The 10,295-nt window shown below is 43.8% G+C and overlaps 1 protein-coding gene across 1 annotated transcript in view; it reads right to left on the bottom strand.

Annotated features, from left to right (window-relative positions):
• Positions 1-10,295, bottom strand: part of GFOD1 (Gfo/Idh/MocA-like oxidoreductase domain containing 1) — a 91,594-nt gene that overhangs the window by 493 nt on the left and 80,806 nt on the right. The window lies entirely within an intron of this gene.

Here is a 10,295-nt window from a genome sequence, read left to right as displayed (position 1 = left end):
TTGTATATTCACTAGGCCTATTTGCGTTTCAAATTAAGTCCATTTTTAGTCCTTTGTAGGAACAGGGCCAAGACCAGACAGAAAAACATAAACCAGCAAAGGACTGAATTAATGCTTTCTGAGATAGTATTTGACCTATCTCAACACCAGAGAAAAAATATTTATATTACTTGCAAGAGGATTCCAGTCCTGCACTACCCTTATGAAAATGACAGTGATGTTCATGTATTGTGCATTTCAGGGTCCAGCAATCAGAGCATTTACTAATAAAGTTGCAGTCGTGTCTCAAAGCAGACTTATGATGCTATAGACACTCAACTACATTTAAAATATTTGAAGTTTTTTAAATCTTAATGTGTGCTATTTAGAAAACATTTAGCATGTACCACTTGTGGAAAGCTGACAGCTGAGTCACAGAACAGAAACAATGAATATCATTTGAAGAATAACAGCATGATCTAGAAGAAAGGAATGCTATTTTAATAATTTTAAACCATCACTATACCAGCAGTACATTTTATTTACTCAGTGGAAAAAGAGGAGGAACACTGTTTCCTCCCTCCCTCCCTCCAAATTTAGGATATATATTTTCATGTTAGGCAACCAACCAATGTTCCAATCTTTACACGTATCGCCAATAAACTGGAAAAAGGAAGGGGGAAAATAAATCCCTAGCCAGCTCGTTGGAAGCGTTCTGTACAAAAGACCACAATTAACTCATCCTGTCCTCAAAGATTAATGCATTTTCGGCCTTAATAGCACTTTTGATCATACTATTAAATTTCACGCCACGTGATTTTAACAGCAGCAATGAAATATCAATACTTAGCAAAGAGCCCGACACGATGCCAACAGACTTCTGCCCGTGTACAGACGGCTCTCCCTTGCACAGGCTGCACTAACCCCTGGGCGCAGCCTTCGCAGGCCGGGCAGCACGGCTGGCGCGGCCGGCACCGCCTCGCCTGTCCCCACCCGGCCCGAACAGCGGCCTCGCCGCCGCTCGGGCTTTAGCACCCCGTCCTCGCTACATCTGCAAAGGAAAACACGGATACATTTGGGCGCAGGGTCATTTACCCCTCGGAAATCAAACCGCAAGTGGACGGCCACCCCTCTGCCCACACAGACGCACAGCCCCCTCCTGTGGGCAAGGCGGGGCAGAGACAGGGCACCCCTCACACCCCTCCTCCCTGCCTGCCCGCACACGCACACGCTCCAGGGCAGCGGGTCCCCACCCGCGAGGGGCGGCCAGGGCGGTGGGGTGGGGTGGGATGGGGTGGGGTGGGGTGGGAGGGGGGCTTGCGGAGGGCCAGCGGCGGCGAGGCGCGGGGCAGGGGGGCCGTGTCACCCGCCACCCCAGGAGCGACGGCGAGGACCTGGAGGGGGGCTCGGGAAAGGGGATGAGAGCGGGGCCGGTGACAGACACCCCCCCGCGAGCACCGGGACCCCACCGCCGCCCCCCAGCACCTACAGCAGGCGGGCGCGGCCCGCGGACGCGGCCCCACGGCGCCGGCGGGGGCGGAGCGCGGCGCGGGCTCGGGCGCATGCGCAGGCCCCGTCCCGCCCCGGCGGCGGCGCGGGAGGGGCGGAGCGCTCGGCGACCCTCGCCCTTCCGGGGGGTGGGGCCCCTCCCCAACGGTAGGGCCACGTGCTTAACGGTCGGGGCTGGCGCGCGCGGGCGGTGGCGGCTCGCCCCTGCGCGCCTCAGAGGGGGTGCGGGCTGTCGGAGGCGTTCCTGGTGCTTCGTGGGCTTCCCCGGTCTTCACACACCTGGTTGTTCTCCCCCTCGCCCCTTGGGTCAAGCCGGCTTGCCCCTGATCCCTCAGTGCTGGCTCCCCCTCCTTGCTCCTCCCCGCATTTCACGGGGCAGCTTCGGGTACGCTGAGGGCTGCCAGGGGAAAACAACAGCATCTCTCATACGCCTGTGTCAAGGTGACACCGGAGGTCTGGGCGTTTTGACAGAACAGGCTGTGACCAGTATGGAATTATATAGAGATCCAGAAAGTACAGTGCTGCGCAAGGCCTACCGATAATGCTCATCGATAAGGGAATAACTCTCCTTTAACACTGGAGCCATGAAGAATAGTGAAGAATGATATTGTCTGCACCATATGATTTACTGTAATTGGTATGCTTAGCGTTTTGGCCCATCCACTGTGACATCTAGGGACATTTTGTTCAGAATAATTTCTAGGAAGCTAAGTGCATTTTCCAAAAACTTTACTCTGGTGCATGTGAGCAAAGTACCCGATGCTAAAACTCCCACCCCTCAAAACAGACAAAGGACCTAGATCTCACTATTGGAAGCCAACACTCAAAAATCAACCCATGCTGCCAAAACCATGGGACATCAAACTAATAGTGTGGTTTTACTTGGGGTTTTTTTTTTTTTTGTAGTTGGTGGTGATGTTTTTATTCAGATCTTTGAGATCTTGTCAGCCTTTAACTGTACAATTGCAAGGACTAGGCAGCTGCTTTAATAGGAGCTGAGTTTTCAGCTCGTGGTCCCTTTCCGGGAGCAGAAGCTTGAACAAGACCATCGAACACTTGAGTTAGCAACACCAAGATTTCAAAATACTAGAACCTGGCAAGAGAGCTTCCTAGGTTAAGTGGCCTATTTTCAAAGCACAGAACATCCCGTTATTTTAATCTTGTCCAACGCTTTTGAAATGCCAAGGCGAAAGCACGCTGTTGCAGAATGGACATGCTTTTGTTGAATCCAGTTCACACAGGAGTGTTTTTGTTGAGTCAGTGCAAGGCCTAGCAAATATGTTTCTTGAAGTAATTCTGTACAGCAGCAGGTGGCAGGCTGGTGCCATTTTTTGTCATTTGTGGCTTCTTCACCTCAAATACATCTTTTATCGATAGATGGCACTTGTCTTCGGATGAGATCTGTTTGGTGCTCTTGGGAGCTAACCAGTGTCACAAGGTTCAGAAAACAGCTACTGAAATTCAATCAAATCTCTATCATTTTTAATTATTCACTTTTGGCCTTGTCAAGATGTATTACATAGCTATCGTGGTGCTCTAAAGGCTGAAGCTAGCACAATTTATTTTAGCACTAATTTATTGTACAGCAGATACAGAAATACTTTAAGCAGTTGAGCTATCAGACACTGTGGTATGGATTTGCATTATGTTAATGTTAACAATTATGGCATTGCTAAAAGTTCCTAATCAAAATTAGGGTCTGAAAGATTTAGCTGCATAAAAATATAGCATAAAAATAATACCTGCCCTGAAAAACAGTAAAATTAATGCGCTCCTCCTAGTAAAGTTCTAAACCCCACACATAGAAAGCTTCTTAATCATGTTATTTATACACACAGATTTTCTTAATGGTGTCTGTAAACAGTTTCTAACATAAAGATACTAGGTTATAGTGGGATCCCATCCAAAGTCAGTTGTAAATATGACTGCCAGCACTATATTTAGGCCAGTGGGAAATGAATTAAAGAATTGAATTTGAGACTTTTCAAACCGCAAATGAAATAAAAGCATAGGTTGAGCATGAACTGCTAATGACTACAATGATTATTATGTGGTGACACATACACAGTGAAACAAAGATGGCAAACCTAACTTTTTAGAAAGACAGCTGTGCACAGAGTTGGACTTTCTTGCTTTAACAGCCTCATTTCTTTTAACTGCTCTTCTACATCCACCTGCACTGAAAATAGCTAAATGGCTCTGTATGCTGTAAATCAGTGTTGTAAAGCATGCAGGTGACTCATGACTTAAATATTTCATTTAAGAAATTTTACATTTTCATAAACCAAATAATGACCTTATTTTCCTTTGTCTAGGGACATAAAGTATCTTCATTCCTATTGATGGAATCTCTTTGTTGCCACTGTAAATGAAAGCAGAATTTCATAATGAATAGCTGCAGGTGTCAATCAGCCAAGTGGAAGACTGTGTTTATAATAAAATCAATTGATTAATACATCATTAATCAATAATACCTTCCTAGGCATCTGTCCAAACCATGATAACCTAAACACTGAATTTTTTAAATTGCAATAACATCAGAAAAGGTAGCACACATAAAAGGTAAAAGGGGAGCAGGTTTGGAATTGGCTTGGGATTATCTGAGATAGCAGAGCCAAACTAATTAGTACCCTGCTAGCATACTGCATCTCTCGTTTTTATCTGTGACTTTGAGTATTACTGTGTTTGTATGTTGTGCTGATATGTTTATATTGTACAAATGAATTACTCACTGACGTACAAAGACACATGAGAAGGAAGCGAAACAGGCATTGCTAATGTTTTTTATTGCAAAATATGAACTGCATTGTGTCCGTGGTTCCTCATGAAAACCAATGTTTTTGCTATTAAAGCTGGAATAATTTTATGGGAGCGATGTGCTGCTGAATATTACAGTTCTTGGAAAGTCTTTAGGGTTTCAGTCTCTCCTGTATGACTGATCTATCAGTGGAATTACAGATGATTATCAGAAGCACACCTTGTTATGTGAATTTATCAAAAGAAGTTGAAAATGCAAAGCAATGGAACTTTAATTTTACGCAGCATGGAGGTCCGTATTTGCATGGCATTATAGCACATGTTGTAACTTACAAAAAATAAGTGCAGTTTTCAGGTGGGTTTCATTTGCTCTGAACTGACTGAAGATGCATTTTCTTTTTTTTTTTTTTAAGACATTTATCTGGTAATATCTTCACAGTGTATCAAAACCAGTGTATACTTTCAGCTTGCTAATGCACTGTCCCTTGTTCCTATCACAATAGGAAATGATTGATGTTCAGGAAAGGAGTTACAAGTTTGGTCATTTCAGCTTTTCTAAGATATCATCTCCTGTTTCTTCAGAAGCATTAATAGTTCCAGATGGTGAGTAGGGCTGTGTTAATGGAAAGGACAATTTACTTATACATTCCCATAACCTTTTCATTATGAACATCAGCAGATCTAGAAAAGCCTGGCCCCATTTCCTGGCCAAAACAGCATCATTCTGCTGTTTACATTCTACCTGATAGAAGAATGCAAATGCTGGAGCTATAAATGTTCACAACTGAATCCCTTGTCAAAGTGAGATGGAAAAAAATAACACTCTAGGGTAATAAAAATATCATAGAACTGTTTGGCAGCAAAAGGGAATTCAGCCTTTCATTTTAGCATGGCAGCACAACAGGCAGGTCTGTCTCCAAGCAGACCAAACACTGTCTCTGTAATCATGAATACATATCCCCAAATGACAGCAAGGAAAAGGCTCAGGGGCTGAAAACAGCATAAGGAACGGCTGAACTTGGAAAGCTGAGTTCAGATGTGTCCTACTTCTGTTTTCTCATCCTGCTAGAGAATGAGAGCGCTTCAGAGGTGACATGCTTTTGTCTGCAGAGATACACAGAAACTGCAAGACAATTACGAAGAAAATAACAACTTGCAGTTGCTTGCTCCGAACATAAAGGAAATAGGATTTGTTTTAAGATTATGTCAGTGATTTTTTAGGATAATGTCTTCTGGATTCTAGTCATAACTTCGATTTGTTGCTTAACCTCAGATAGCAACTGTACTTGCCCTAATTATTCTTCTACCAACCTGATCAGTAGCTGTGTTAAGGATAAGATTGATGTTTTTTTCTGAAAAAGTGTTGCGAGTTTTTAAATAGCACTGAAAACATGCTTTCTGCTGTCAGTGAGCATGGCACGTTTGGGGCACTACACAATAATTAATAAATAGTCCCAAATAATCTTATCTCAGTTTTGTTACTCTTTAATTGAGAAGTGACAATGAGGTGACAATGAGCCAAAGATTGGTCAGTTTGAGGACAGTGGGAAAATTAAGTGATACATCTTGAGAATCCTAATCAAGAGAGTTGGTATATGGACGAGGTATAGTTATTATGATCACTATTTATGGTTAGAGACGGAGCAAAAATTGTGGCAATATGCAGGTATCTGCCACAAAATGAGAAAGCAAATAGGAATTAGGAATGGGTTTCAGTCTTTGCAATATTTCTCCTTGTATCAGAGCCACAAATGTGCCCAGAAGCTAATTCAAGGTCACAAGCTGGATGTGGTAGTTAGAGCCTGTATTCCTCACTCAACCAAGCATCCCCAAAACTTTAGGACCTGGGCAAACTGCACAGTGCGGTGGACTGAAGGAGAAGTTGCAAAGGATTTTACTCCTCTTGAGTCCTGTGACCCAGTATGGAGATGGGGAGAGTTCGTTTCAGTCCCTGGGCATATTTGAACCAGACATTCTCTAAAGCAAGCCTAGCCAAGCCAGAGTTTCATGGCATCATTTCAACAGCCAGGATTGCAGAAGCCCATCAGGCGTTGCTCACCATTGCCACCCTCCTCGGCCAGGACCTGTGCTGAGAACGGCACCCGGCTAGCTGCTTGCACATTTGGCCATGGAAACAAGTTCATAGCTCTGACCTGCTCCCTAGGCTCAAAGGCAGGAGCCTAACCCAGTGGCTTCACTGGGACCACTAATGTAAGGGTGAAAGGATCAGATCCAACCAAAGCAACACAGCAGACACAGCACTTGTACTTCCAAAGAATAATTTGTCACTTAATCACCTTCTTTCAGGAAGACTGCCTACCAAGGGGGATGGGAGCCTTGTACACAAGCAGGCTTTTGATCTAGGTGGAGCTCAGAGGGCTTCACTAGCGCATTCATTTAAAGGATTGAGCAGCAACTAATTAATTGCTCTAAATTATATCCGTCATGGTCTGGAGGCTTGTTTTAATATATGAAGACAAGCTGTTAAACTGGAACGGTGGCCTGATGTTTATTTTGTGATAGGACAAAGTAGTCTCCACCTCTCTCCTGATTGTGATTTTCTGTCAGCCTTCTACATCTGCATTCCCATAGTTGTTAAAGGTACTGCCAATGTCCTGCTTTCTGGTTGTTGATGTACGGAATAATGGAAAGCTGTAAAAATCACAGAAAAATTTACCCCCTAAATTTCCAAATTACACTAGTATGATTATCATCTGCCTCTCCAGGTAGTGATTTGCAGCCATTATCGTTGAGAACTTGCCCGTGGGAACTGAAAGGAGTGTTCGGTGAAGGGTTTTGGACCAGGAATCCTTGCCAAACTGAGCATTGTGAACTATAGGGTGCAGACAAATATGCTCCTCTAACATCCTTACTCAAAACGCGCAACAGAAGCGCCGTTTTGTGCTAGCTGACTTGGACTTTTTCAGGCTGATCGGTTATTTTAGTGATTTTCTGGTCAGCACATAGATGTGGTGCTAATTTTATCAGCTTGGTTTTTAAATCAATGCATGGAGAGTGCAGTGTGTCTCACCTTCCCCTCCATAGATGGAACTATGCAAAATGATTTCACTTAGATAAAGCTGTTGGTATTGGCTTTGGTGTTGCTAGCACTTTTCTAAATGGATAAATTTGAACTTAGACTGTGCAGACAACAGTAGCTTATTTGGCATTCACAAACCACAGCAGCATATTAGACATTAATTATATATGACTAATTATATTAATTATAATGAATGAGAATTATGTTAGGTTTAAAACTATTTAAAGGGAACTAGAAATTAAAGCAGCAGGATTTAGTATCTGGCTGTCATGGACTTGCTGTGCTTGGCCTTGGACAACATGGTTTGTCATTCTGTCCCTAGTTTGCCAAAAGACAAGGTAATGGTATGTACCTCCTTTGTAAAGCCAATGAGATCCTGTTCTAAACAAATATCACTATATATATATATTAAAATAATTTCAAATCTTCCAGCACTACAGTTTTAAAATCCTTTTTTAAGCTAAATAGTTCAGACCACTTAGTCCATAAAAGGAGGAAAATCCTACCAAAAGCTGCCCTTAAAAAAAAAAGGAGGTTAGAAGCTGCAAGTAAATAAAAAATTATAAAAAAATATTACTCTTTGTAAGAGTATTTCCAAGTAAGCTGAAATTCTATAAAGACCTGAGCTTGTACCTGGTCTGGAATGAGACATTTCTATCATCTTAGACATTTGGAGGGCACTCTGACAGTGGCATTTTGAGTGATGGGTTCAGCCACCAGGAGAGGGCAAATCTAACAATCCAAGTAGGAAATTCAAAGAAAAGGGAAATTCATTACAGAGTGATCTCACCAACTTCACCTCTGCTTCCACCATGCCAGCTGCAAAATGGGAATAATCACAACAGCTCATTTTGTGGGGATTTGTTAATCTTTGTAAAGCACTTCATACATGTGAAGCATTACAGACAAAGTTTGCCAAATACAGGTGGAGAGCTGCGAGCTTTGTCAATTCAGCAAGTGACTCAGTCCCTTCTCTATAGAGGCCCTGTTCCTGCTCTAGGCCTAAACAACATGAATTAACCCCCGCTAGCAAGGTCTGTGGCCAAAAGGGTGAGGTGTCCCCCAGGAAGTTGTTTCTGCTGTCATGGAACTGCAAGCAAAAGGCATAGAAAAACGAACGGGAAAACAGTCCATTTTAACCAAAAATGTTGTGCTGAAACAGCTCAGCACAGTTTATGCCTGAATTTCCTTGCACTGGGACAGAGATAGACTCATTTTTTAACACACTAGTTTTGTAATACCAATGTCCTTCCATTCTACCGATCAGTCCTCAACTCTCAGCTACATCCATAGCAGCAGAGGAAGCGCCCAGGACCACCCTCTGGCACTAGGGCCAGTCGGCACGGAACGGCCATGGCCCTATTATTAATTTCATAATCTCCAGAAGAGGGTGGTTACGAGCAGCTTGCTTAGTGGGAATAGTCTCTGCTGTGTGCTAACTTCCTAACTCTGCCACAGAAATTGTATAGAAGACTGTAAGTTGATCTAAGCCAAACATCATGTTTGGGATGTTTCTATCAACTTAACAGGATAGAGAATCAATCAGCAGCACCCCGAGACATTCTTGTTTCTTGTGAATCTGCTTTTTATCCTGGTCCTGACTTTCAGTCTCTTTCTGATTGCCTTCCTTCTTGAGCTGGAGAGCTTGTCACAGTTAGTGTAAGGCCTCTTTTCATCACAGATGCTTCCAGAAAGTATAACAACTAGCACCACCCAAAAGAAATGTTAAAAAATAAAATCTAGCAATTTAGGGACAGCAGTGGGAAAAAAAAGCCACCAAAGAAAATGCATTATGCTGCAAGTCAAGCAGCATTTCCACCTGTCTCTGCATTCTCCAAGTCTGAAATGCAGGTCTGAGCTTTTTCAGGTTTGGCTGAAACGCCGTGTAAAACTTACTTGCACAAGCAACAAAGCCAGTTGCATTCAGAGGCTGTCATGTGCCGTGCCTGGATGTGATATGATAATTTCTGCAAAAGCCTTTAGTCTGCAAGATGTGATTAACTGAGAGAGGCAGAGTTATTAAAACAGATTGGAGTGGCCTCTGAAAGTCTTCTCTAAGAATCTGTATATACACCACTTCCATGTCTGGAGGAGGGGGCCTCCAGTTTCTTAAGAAACATTTGCTTACATGTATATCCTTTCGTATGGAAATACAGAACTTAAATTTCCTCTATCCATTCCTTTTTCTTTTGGTCCTGTTTCTTATTCTGCAGTTACTCTACCAACTCTTTGATCTGATCAAAAAAGCACACTTCTGGCAGTCAGCAGACCTGGTTTCTATTTACATTCTGCTATTAAAGTGATCTGGCATAAGTTGCTGTCGACAATGACTCAGATCAAGGAACTGATCTGCCTGAAAACTAACCTAGTCAAAAACCCATGTTGTTAGTTTTCAGCTAAATCCATGATCATGTTAACCCAGGTGGCTGCACACATGCTCCCCAGTGCCAGGACCTGGGGAAGGCAGGAACAAGCAGTTGGGGACAAGAGTAAGGACTGGTGCCCTGTGCTTGTCAGCAGCCCTGCCTCGTCACTCAGCAACTGCTCAGGGAGCTGCAATTATTCATTTTAAAGCAAAGATGAGGTGCTAAATTCACTAGTTGGAGCATTCCCAAGTGGAAAATATATTACAAAAGGCAATGTATGCAGGAGACGAGTATTAGCTGGTACTAGACTAGTGCTGTGGGACAGGTGACAGGTCTCGTGACTCCAAGGGCTGCCTGCTGGGCACGCCTGATGGAATTTCCTCCTTCAGTGTTGAACATGATGGCTGCAGCAGTGACCAGCACAGGAACATGGGCCTGAGCAGGCCAAGCAAGAGGCACCTGGGTGCTGCTGGGCTGCAGTGGCTGTTCCCCCAGCCTCCAGCCCCAGCAAAGGCTGCTCTAGGAAGAGCCACGCTGTGTCACCCCCATTTGAGCTGCTCTGGGGCAAAGCGCCCTGTTGTTCTGTGCATCACTGATGTCCACTCTGAAATGTGAGTTTTCTACTGGCACCGCAAGGGCACAAA

The sequence above is a fragment of the Mycteria americana genome, chromosome 2, assembly GCF_035582795.1.
Source record: "Mycteria americana isolate JAX WOST 10 ecotype Jacksonville Zoo and Gardens chromosome 2, USCA_MyAme_1.0, whole genome shotgun sequence".
Classification (NCBI taxonomy): domain Eukaryota; kingdom Metazoa; phylum Chordata; class Aves; order Ciconiiformes; family Ciconiidae; genus Mycteria; species Mycteria americana.
The sequence above is the reverse complement of the archived record's forward strand: the minus strand, read 5'-3'. Positions and strand labels throughout refer to the sequence as shown.